This window comes from Artibeus jamaicensis, unplaced genomic scaffold (assembly GCF_021234435.1).
Source record: "Artibeus jamaicensis isolate MK-2021 breed Jamaican fruit bat unplaced genomic scaffold, CSHL_Jam_final scaffold_1689, whole genome shotgun sequence".
In the NCBI taxonomy this organism is placed as follows: Eukaryota; Metazoa; Chordata; class Mammalia; order Chiroptera; family Phyllostomidae; genus Artibeus; species Artibeus jamaicensis.
Window position 1 is genome coordinate 14,641,762 of NW_026522029.1, and position 10,399 is coordinate 14,652,160.

General features: G+C 57.1%; 1 long non-coding RNA gene across 1 annotated transcript; it reads right to left on the minus strand.

Moving 5' to 3' along the window:
* LOC128625981 (uncharacterized) lies at nucleotides 1-10,328 on the minus strand. Its single transcript, XR_008389841.1, has 3 exons — nucleotides 10,248-10,328; nucleotides 2,812-2,992; nucleotides 1-625 (listed from the first exon to the last, which is right to left on the minus strand). It is a non-coding gene; the product is annotated as an uncharacterized LOC128625981 (long non-coding RNA).
* Nucleotides 10,329-10,399: the final 71 nt, after the last annotated feature.

A 10,399-nucleotide genomic window follows, 5' to 3' on the forward strand; every position in this document is an offset into this window, starting at 1 on the left:
GACTGCACCCGCCAACTCAGAGCTCGCTGCACAGCAGGACAAGACACGCAGTCTCCGTGGAGCGAGCATGTGACCAGAAAGAAGAGAAGGGGTTTACGGTGGGCCTCTTCGTCTGCCACGGAAAGTTAGAGGAAAAGAGATGCGAGGTGAAGAATCCTCGGAAATACAAAAACCAAAAGGGGGTAAAGATGGATTTCGTTTCTTGGAGGAAAAGAAAATGACCAAAAAAAAGAAGAGAGAAAATAAAAGCAAAATCTAGATGGTGAGTACCCAAGTGTCTATTTTATTTCCACTACTTCAGTGAATACATTTTATAAAGGAAAGGGATTTCTTTCATTTGAAGGGAATCAGATGAGAAAGACCCAAGAATGTTGAGATGGAACAATAGCGATGCAAAGAGAATCAGAAGAAAATGTAGAAATGAAGGTGGAAGAAAGAAAAAAACATTTTCTGGCTCGAGAGAGGACTGGACGGACCGAGAAGGGTGAAGCTCTCTGGACCCGAAAGCCCAGGGTGACAGGAGAGAGTGACTACGGCCGGGCCGGATTTCGGGGAACTGGGGCCTGGAAACGAGCAGAGGACGGTGAGGCAGCCAGCACGGGAAGTCTTCTTTAGGGCAGTGACTCTGGGGAGGAAGAGGGAAGGTGGGACCTGGTCACAACTGGTCCCACCTGCACGTGGACTGGGGGACCGCCAGCCCAGGGCTGAGCCGGGCGCCGGGTCCCAGAGACGGTTGGGGGGGGGGGGTGCAGCTCTGGCTGCCCGGCAACTGTGTCCTGTGCATCCGGAAGCACAGAGCCCTCTGGCCCTCAGGCTGGTGAAGACCCTCCAAAGCTGGGGATACCCCTGGACGTGGCGGCTGAATAGTTCAGTACTGGGGCCCTGGGGCCCCCAAGACTGGGTTCCCATCTGCACACACACTGTTGGTGTCGCCACTTCTGCGTGAGACAGGCCCCTAGACAGGCAGGGAGCCAGGCCGGGGACAGAAGGAGGGAGGACACAGACACCGGGGCCACAGCCAGAGCCTGGACAAACCCTCCAGGGCGATGAAAAGGAATAGAGATGAGGGACACGGATCAGCTACAGGAAAACACAAATTTTGGGCCTTTCTGTCTGGCAGACTTTCAGCTGGAAATACGACCCCTCCACCCCAAATCCCCGGAGGGAGAGGCCCAGAACCAACCAACTCTAGCTGAGCTGGTGCGTTCCCTCCAGGCCTCGGAGAGGCGGCCCAGAACCCTGTGGGAAGCGCCAGGCGGAGCCAGGGTCAGATCGCGTCTGCGGGAAACCGGCGATTCTCATTGCCACTCGGGCTGGTGCCCCGGGTGACAGGAGGGCATAGGGGTGGGTGGCTGAACGACTCTTGGGAGCGTCCCCTCCAAGCTCGTCCATGAGACTGGAGCCCATTCCCCTCTGGAGTCCCCCCACCCCAAAAAGAGCATGCTCACTCCCTCCGCTGAGGCCTGGGAAGAGGGGGTCAGAGAGGGCACTGGCCTGGCCTGGGTGAGAAGTGGTTGGATTATTTCTGAAGGACAGGGCGGGGCCCCCTGATGCAGAGGTTGGGGAAGGGGCGCTGAGGAGCAAGGAGCGAGGGGCCGCCCTCCTTAGGAGGCCTCAGTATTTTGATACTGAAGGTCCCCCTTGGGTGCCTGTCAGGCCCCTTTAGATGGATTCCTGGGGGCAGTGGGGGGGTGGCTGACGGGGAAGGTTCCTAAGGCAGGGCAGACATAAAAGCCCCATTCGTTGGCAGGCTTCGTCGGAGAAAGGCCCATGTGTGTCTGCAGGAGCGCGGGCCAGCTCCAATGCCACCGAGCAGTGACACGCTGGCACTCTTCGGGGCAGCGGTGCCCAGTACGCACAGGACAGTGTCGGCCCCGGGCAAGGCCCGTGTCCATCCTCCCTGACCTGTGCAGCACTGGGAAGGCCGTGCCCCCTCCATTCACGGAGGGGCCCGCCACGGGCCTGCGCTCCACCCGGAGCAGGCTGCCTGGCCCCAGGGGCTGGGTGACCACCGCCCAGCATCTGAACTGTCACTTTGCTCCGCGCTCACCGGAAGCCTCCAGTCCCGTGAAACAGCCCAATGGCACAGGAGTGGAAAAACACCCTGGCACAGAGGCAAAGGTGTGGCCCGAGGCTGCGGTGCCTGGCTGGGCGTCCGAAGGCCTTGCACTGAGCCAGACCCACAGAAAGAGACTTTATTGATCTGTTATTGTTAATGGGGAGCCTGGAGCTTCGGAGGCTAAGGGGAAAGACACAGAGGGGGTCGGTGGTTGAAGGCTCAGGGCGGTGAGGCCACGCACTTGATGGGGACACTGACCACAAAAGGTTTTGGTGCGTTTAGGGCACCTTTTCAGAAAGGAAAGTGTCGAGGCTCTTCCACGATGCTAAGTTAAAAACACGAGGAAGCATTTCACAGCCCCCTGGGTGAACGCCAGTCCAGTGCCTCAAAGCGCCGCCCTTCTCCGGCTCTCTCCAGCCATCTCTGACCTCCTGCAGGGTGATAATTCCTGACCCAACGACCAGCAGAGCCCCACTGGTGCCTGGAGCGGGGAAGGCTCTCCAGTCTGGCTCCGTCTCAGTCTGAGGCTCCTCGCAGAAAAGAGTGTCAGGAGGCTGATGAGCCTGCCCACGACAGACCGAGGGGGGACTGGCGATGAGCAGAGGGCACTCAAAGTGGACGGCAGGTGAGTGGGGCGGCCAGTGAATTATGGGGACGCTGAGAAGAAACCAGGGAAAGGGCACGGCCAGAGCTGCTGGGATGTGTGGTCACCAGGCGTGGACACAGAACCTCCCAGAGAAATTGGCACTGACCTTGACGCAGCGCCTCTGCGGGATGCATTTGTTTTACCCCCTTCTTCCTGCACATCAGGCACCTTCCTTGCGTGGCATCGCCAGAGCCCGAAGCCACCAGAGGAGCACAGCGCAGCCGCGGGAAGTCAAATCAGAGCACCAGCAAAGTGCAGATGGCACGGGGACGCCTCAGTTTGCTCACCTGCAAAATGGGGACAACCGTCGCGCGTCAGTTCATCGAAGCGTCCTGAGTGGCGGCTGAGAAAGTGCGGGAAAGCCAGACTTCAGAGAGGTGCTGGGCAGAGGCTTTGGCAGTGGCGGGGGGTGGGGGGCGGGTCCCACGCAGAGAAACCTAAGCCTCAGCCAGCGGTGAGAGACAGGCAGTTCGGCGCGGAAGAGAACTGTTTCCTACTCACAGGGCCGGCACTGACAACACAGCCGCCTTAGAGCTGAAGGAGCTCCGACTGCTGCGGCTGCTGTTCACAGTGTAGCAGGGATGACACTCGCCGCCTCGGTCTGCGAGTGGGCTTTACAATTAGGTTGTGACGTCTCGTTCACTCGGAAACCGAGAAGTAGCCTGCGGAGTACGGGTCTGGGCAAGGGGTCCGCCAACAGCGGGAAAGGGGCAGGCGGGGTGACCGGGTGCCCAGTGAGAGGACCCATCAGCGCCTGGCACTGTCACCGGGGATCCGCCTTCAACAAGAGTGGTGTCTGTGTGTGTGTGTGTGCACAGACACACACGCATGTGCCTGTCTACGCCTCTCATCTGGCAGCCTTCTCCAACACACTTGGAGAGAGAGCTGGAAAACAGAGGGGATTTTCGACCGGCACGGGAGAAAGCCGCTTTTCCAGACCCCTTCCCACCTATTCAGTTTCCGTTTTAGAACTACAAATGCAGGCGCCGCAGGCGTCCGGAGTCTGTCCTGCTTTCTCCGTGCCGCAGCCTGGCAGCTGCCACGAACACCCGACAGACACTGTGGGGCCCGGACGGAGGTTCTCAGAACCCCGGCCTCCTCTTCCAGGCCTCGTGGCCCTGAGCAAACCCTCTCTGCTCCTTAATGTCTTCGGGAATCGACTGTGGGTCAGGATCGCGCCACTGTGCAGGGCTCTGGTCGGGGCTGAGGGGCTGAGTGCGTGTTCCGGGTGCCTGGCCTACAGAAGCCCCCCACTGGCCTCAGCCTTCAGGGCCAGTGTCCCAGGAGCCCCAGGAAGGGGCTGCAAGAGGTCAGGACTTAAACACGTCAGCACGTGTGACAAAGGAAGAAGCAGCCTTGCCTGTGACCCCGATCATCTCTGTTCCCGCCCCACCCGCCCACCACCGCCAGCCTCGCTGAGACCCGGAAGGTGAGGAGCGTGGCCAGCAGCCCCTTCGGGCTCCGCCCTACCGTGTCCTGGGAGAACATAGCAGGACCCGAGGGGCCTCCCTGGCTCTTGCAGAAAAGCTTTGCTCTTCTCTTTGCACTATGACTACCCTCGTCAGACTGAGGGCTGCTGGACGCTGGGGGGAGGGGGGCTGGTGGGAGGGGGGCTGGTGGGGGCAGAGATAGCCGGTGCCCACGCAACCCCCGGGGCGTGGGTGGGGCTACCTCCAGGAGGCCGGTGAGGAGGTGGTGGCTCACACAACAGGTCATTGTTGAGTCACTGCCCAGGTGTCACAGCGACGGCCTCGCCCTGCACCCTGGGGCCCAGCCAGAGAGCAGCACAGCACAAGAGGCACTGGGACTGAAGGGAAGTGACCAAGGACAGTCCCCAAAAGCCTCCAGATGCGTCACCCTGATTCTTCTCCCTGCAGTTACATCTCTGCAAACGACCACTGCCCCCTGCCCCCCACCTAGCCCACCCCCCTTCCCCTCTAGGCCTCCTGGGTGGGGGCCTGCAATGCCCCCTGGACGTCCAGGTCCTTCCTGAATGCCTGTCCCCACCCCTGCACAGGCAGAAGCCTCCCGACCCCCATCGGGGCTTCCAGACCAGCTCTCCTCGCAGAGGCCAGCTGGAGAGAGGCCTCGCCCTGTGGCCAGACCACCCAGAGTCCCCGGCAGGACACAGACGGCACACTCACATTAGGTCAAGTCTGGGGACCAGTTACAGAGGCGAGGACGGCGCAGGAAAGGCAGGAGGGCAGTGTGGGAACTCGGGGCCAGGAAGAGTGGACCAGCTACCACAAAGACCTGCAGGGATCAGGGACACAGGAAGAAGGAGGCCGGTAGAGAAGGCCACCAGAAGGAGCAGGGACCTTCACTTCGGGGACACAGCCTAGCCTCCCTCCCCAGGACCAACCAGAACCCAGAGGGCAGGGAAACCTGCTGGTCTCATCCAGTGCCAGCTCCCATGGCACCCAGTGGACGCAGTGGCACCCTTTCAGGCTGCTGTCATCTCCGCACCTGCGCACCTTCAGCTCTCGGCCACGGACTTTTCCTCCATTCCTGCCACACCCCAGATGCCACCAGGATGGCCGGCTTCCGACACCCGCTCTGAGCACGCCCTCATCCCCACAGCCCCTGACTGGCTTCTCCTCCACACTGTTTCAGCCTCCTGCAGCCTCTCGCTCACTGACCCTGCCTACACCCTCCCTCTGTCCACCCCGCCCCACCTCCTCTCTCCTGTCTTCCCACGCCTCGCTCCCTTGAGAAAAACCTTCTCTAACGTATCCACCTGTCAAAAACCCCGCTCTGCATGAAGCCAGTCACCTGCCTTTCCAACGGGGGAAAAGACATAGAATTCCACTACTGGTTCCTCTCCGTATCTGTCAGCCCAGACACCGGTGGGCATTGCAGTCCGCGCCACCCCTGGGGCAGATGCCCGGCACTCTCTAGGAGGACTGTCTCGTGCCTTCCTCGTCCTCGGGCACCTCACCCTCTGTCCTGTCTCTGTCCCATCCTGCACAAAGCCTCCTCCGCTCACCAGCAATCCCTGCAGCCCTCCCGGGACCTGCCCTCCATTCCTTCCCCAGGACTGAGGGTCCCTTCCCGCATCACAGCCTAACCCCCCGCCCCGTGCCCTGGGCCCCAGCCTGGTCCAGTTGTTGAAGAAATGTGTTCTGCTCGTTCCCTTTCTCTCCTGCCTGCACCATGTTCCTCTGTCAATCACTTGTAACGCAAGCCAAACAAATATCGCAAGTGACTCCCATCTTAATAAACACCCTTCCCCTGGCTGGCATGGCTCAGTTAGACAGCACATCACACCCATAAACTGAAAGGTCTCGGGTTCAATTCCCGGTCAGGGCACGTGCCTAGACTTCGGGCTCGGTACCCGGTCAGGGTGCATGTGAGAGGCAGCCAGTCAATGTTTCTCTCTCGCAGCGATGTCTCTTTCTCTCCCTCCCTTCTCCTCTCTCCAGAATCAATAAGCATCTCCTCAGGTGAGGATGAAAAAATGTCCCCTTGATTCCAGATTCCCATTTCCCATCTCATCCATCCACTCCCCTGCGAAGGAAAACTTCAGACGGCTGTCTACACTTCAGACGCTTTTCTTCCTCTCCTGCTCTCCCCTTGCTTCTTTCCTTCTGACAGACACCATCCCAAAGGGACGTTGCTTTTCTCTAGCCCCCCAGGTACGTACGCGTTCCCCAACCCCACCCGTCGGCCACATGGGGCTCGGCTGCCTGCATCCCCGTAACCGAGCCACTTTCCGCTTCGTGTGGATGCCCTGCCCTCCTGGCGCCCCTCCCAGCCCCCGACTTTCCCCTCCCAGCCCCCCGACTTTCCCCTCCCAGCCCCCCGACTTTCCCTGCTCCATCTTCTTCGCTGGCTCAGCCCCCACATGTCGACGGCCCCGGACTCTCCTCTCTCCTGAGCGGTCCCACGCGGTAGCCACTGGCTACTGTCTAAATTGAACGTAGTTTAAATTGAAAGTCAAACTGAAATTCAGTTCCTCATTCTCACCAGCCCAGTTCAAGCGCTCAGTGGGCACAGGTGGAGGGGGACCACACGGACCTAAAGCATGTCCCTCCCTGCGGGAAGTTCTAGTGGCTGACTTAGACTCCCTCCCCTGGGACCTCTCCCAGCCCCCCCCCCACAACCCGGCCCCACCAGCTGGGAACACCCTCTACAAGCTGAGCGCTAAATTTACTCCTCCAGCTCTGACCCGGGCTTCAGATGTGGACATGAAACTGCCTATTTGAAGTAACCACTTGGATGTCTAACAGGGTATTCAGACTAAACACCCAGAGCAGAACACTTCATTTTCATCCTCTCCTCCCCCCGCTCTACTGACAAAAGCTTCTCTTACTGGCTGTCTATTCTCAGCGAATGACACCATCCAACTTTTGAAGCCAAGATTCTAGGAGCCATCTTGACTCCCAATATCTAATCCATCAGCAAGCCTTATGGACGCTCTCCATAAAAGGCAGCTCAGATCCACCCACTTCCACCTCCACTATCATCTTCCTCATCTACGGTTCGTGTCTGGGTGTCTGTCCTGCTCAGGGGAGACCCCCCCGCACCCAAATCTGGCACCCAGAAGGTGTGCATTCAATACACTGACCAAATCAACACATGCAGTCCTATTGAAGAGCGCAAAATAATCTTAACTTTGAATGTATTCACGAATAACAGCTATCTGCCATAGAAACTTTAGGAGATAGATTAAAAAGAAAAAAACTCACTGTGCAGACAGACTTCACTTATGATCGGTTATGGCTCAATACCTTTACTCATTTTGTCAATTGCTAGCTCATTTCTCATGCATTTCACAGCACCACAAGTCCGTGTCCCTCCCCCCCCATCTGTTATCTGCACCGTGGAAGCAACTGGCCTCCCCAAAGGAAAGTTATTACTATTTCCTCCCACTCAGCCCTCCTTGCCTTTCCAGTGCACCTCCTCTTCAAAACAGTATTTGTTTTTTTAGAGAGAAGGGGGGAGGGAGAGAGGGACAGAAACATCAACGTGGGAAAGAAACACCCGTCAATTGCCTCTCCCACGGACCCAACAGGGGTCAGAACCCACAGCCTAGGCACATCGCCCGATGGGGAATCAAACTGGCGACCTTTCCCTTGGTGGGAAAACGCCCAACTCTCTGAGCCACACCAGCCGGGGCCAGTGCGGCTTCTTGACCTCTTGGTTATCTACACACGCCGAGCCTGACAGAGCCCAGGCCTCGGCTCACCCAGCGGAAGTTTATTTTGCTCCGGAGTTCCCAACTTTGTCCCTGTCCCTGCCGGCCACCTCACTCCTCCCCACAGTCCTCGGCTCCCTCATCAGGAACCCTGAACAGTTTGACCTTAGCCTTGATCCCAAACAGCTCAACCTGAAACTGCAGCCCATGCCTGCTGCTCCGCCCACTCTGATTCTCTGCACTCGCTGGCAGCCTCGAAGTGCTTGGTCACCCCCATTCATGCCAGCCGCAGGCCAAGTCTGGTTACACCGACTCTCCCTATATACAGGCAGTGGCGGTAGCAAGGGGATGGGGCAACCGGGAACTCGAGGGTGTCTTCCGGGGCCTGCAGCCCAATACTTCTTCAGACGCCTGCGTGTGTATACTTCCTGTGGCAGCCTACAAAGCCGTCCCAGACACACTACCTCCACAGCTACCCAAAAGCTACTATTTTCCTACCCTACAATCATCTCTCCCCACCTCCCTCCAACTCCCTCCTCCCCCAGACAAGGCCCATTTGGTTCAGGGCCCACCCTCCATCAAAGGACCAGGGTACAGCAGGTGAGCTGCCTGCCTTCCTCCACCCACCCCAGCCGGCCCTGAGGGCTCCTTCCTTCGGGAATAAGCAGGTGACATCGACATGGCCAGAGGACGGAGAGTCTGCCGTGAGGGCTTCCCGAAAAAAAGTTTTATTCCCCCTTAAAAAAAAAACCTCCAGAGACAAGATGACCTCTCTGTGGCTCTGAAGCTAGCCTTGTCTGGATGTAGTTGCTGAGATCACGAACATCTTCCTTTAAGTAGGAGGGGAGAGAGTCTTGGGTGGAAGCCATTGCCGGGAATGGCAGATGAAAGAAAACCACCTCCCACGTAATATTCTTGTTTTTCATACTGTGCCGGAGGCCCTACCTCTGAACTTCCAACCCCGAGTTAGTAAGCCCGGGGGATTCTGAGTCCATCAAAACCTCACCTGTAAAGAGAGGGATAATATGTGCCTAATGGCCTTATTGTCAGGACTTCAGGTTTAGAGGATTAATGATGGAAGACTGAATACGGACGCACTGGACAAGCCCTATCTAACCTGCAGGCCTACAGGGGACTGAAGGCAAACCACATCTGGGGCAAACGGGGCTCACCGAGCTTAGCATTTTTTTTTTAAGATTTTATTTATTTATCTAGAGGGGAAGGGAAGAAGAGAGGGAGAGAGATATCAATGTATGGTTGCCTCTCATGCGTCCCCTGCTGGGAACTGGCCTGCAACCCAGGCATGTGCCCTGACTGGGAATCAAACTACGATCCTCTGGTTCACAGGCCCATGCTCAATCCACTGAGCTACACCAGCCAGGCCATCTTAACATTTTTATATTGCCGCAGTGTAGATCAGCTAGACATAAACATTATTAAAGCAAGATGGGGGAGGTGTTGGCTTTGTGGTAAGATTAAATGAAGATTCGTTGTAAGTCTACCTCGAGCCACTGAGCTCCCACTCTGTCCAGGATCTGGGCAGAGCTTGAGTTGCTCACCCTAGGCTACCCTGGTCACGAGGTTAGAGAGCTTTGAAACCACCTAGAACAAAGCATGAGTATTAGGAAAGAGATCAGGGTGGTTGCCTTTGATAAGGAATATTCCTGCCAAAGACTCCTTGTGGTCAACTGGACCCAAATCCATAACCAGGGTCTAGGAGCCATTGTCTGCAGAGACATCGCAAGAAGGACGCATTTCAGTCTAAATCCACAGCACAAGAGGGCTGCCTCCAGCACTGTATTCCCAACCTTAGGAAGGAGTTGCTGAGCTGCTACCTCCACCAGTGGGCGGAGACCTACCCCATCCAATCAGAGCTGCACAGCTGTATCGTCGCTGCATCCTACCCACCGGGCCAATCAGAGCAGCTCCATAATAACCAACCAAGACTCGTGGCTCCAACCAATCAGAAGAGTGCTGTTTTGACCAAGCACACGTGCGAATTTGAGCCCCTCATTTGCATAAAAGGGGCGAATCAGGAACCAGGGCAAGTACTTTCTCTATAAAAGGTGACCTCCCCTTTGCCTTCTTGAAGGAATTTAAGATTTTCAACTGAGGTAGTTTCCCAGGTTTGCGAACTGGTCACCTGCCTAAAGTCTCTCCTTTGGCCGCACCCCGGACTGGGGACTCCTACTGGCACTGAATTGGTGGCAGTGACATTTGTTGGTAGATGAGTGCCCTGAACTCAATTACTTGTACCAAGGTGCCTTTTACTGGCAAACACTTTTAGTAAACGTCTACCGTGCAGCAGAAACACTCCCCTTGGTACTTTAAAAAGAAAGGAAACAAAAGCACTGTGTGCCACTGGGCCTCAGGTGGAAATCACAAAATTGTTAGGGCTGGAGTACCTGCTACCTTGTGAGTTGGCAGGCCCTTGGACCTCATCACAGCCGGAAATCCAACCTCCCCAGACCTTAACTTCCGTAATTTGAGCTTCCGCTGGGTTGGTAGCTGCGCAGAATCCAGAGTCCTCAGAGACCGGACTTCCGCTTCCGGGCAT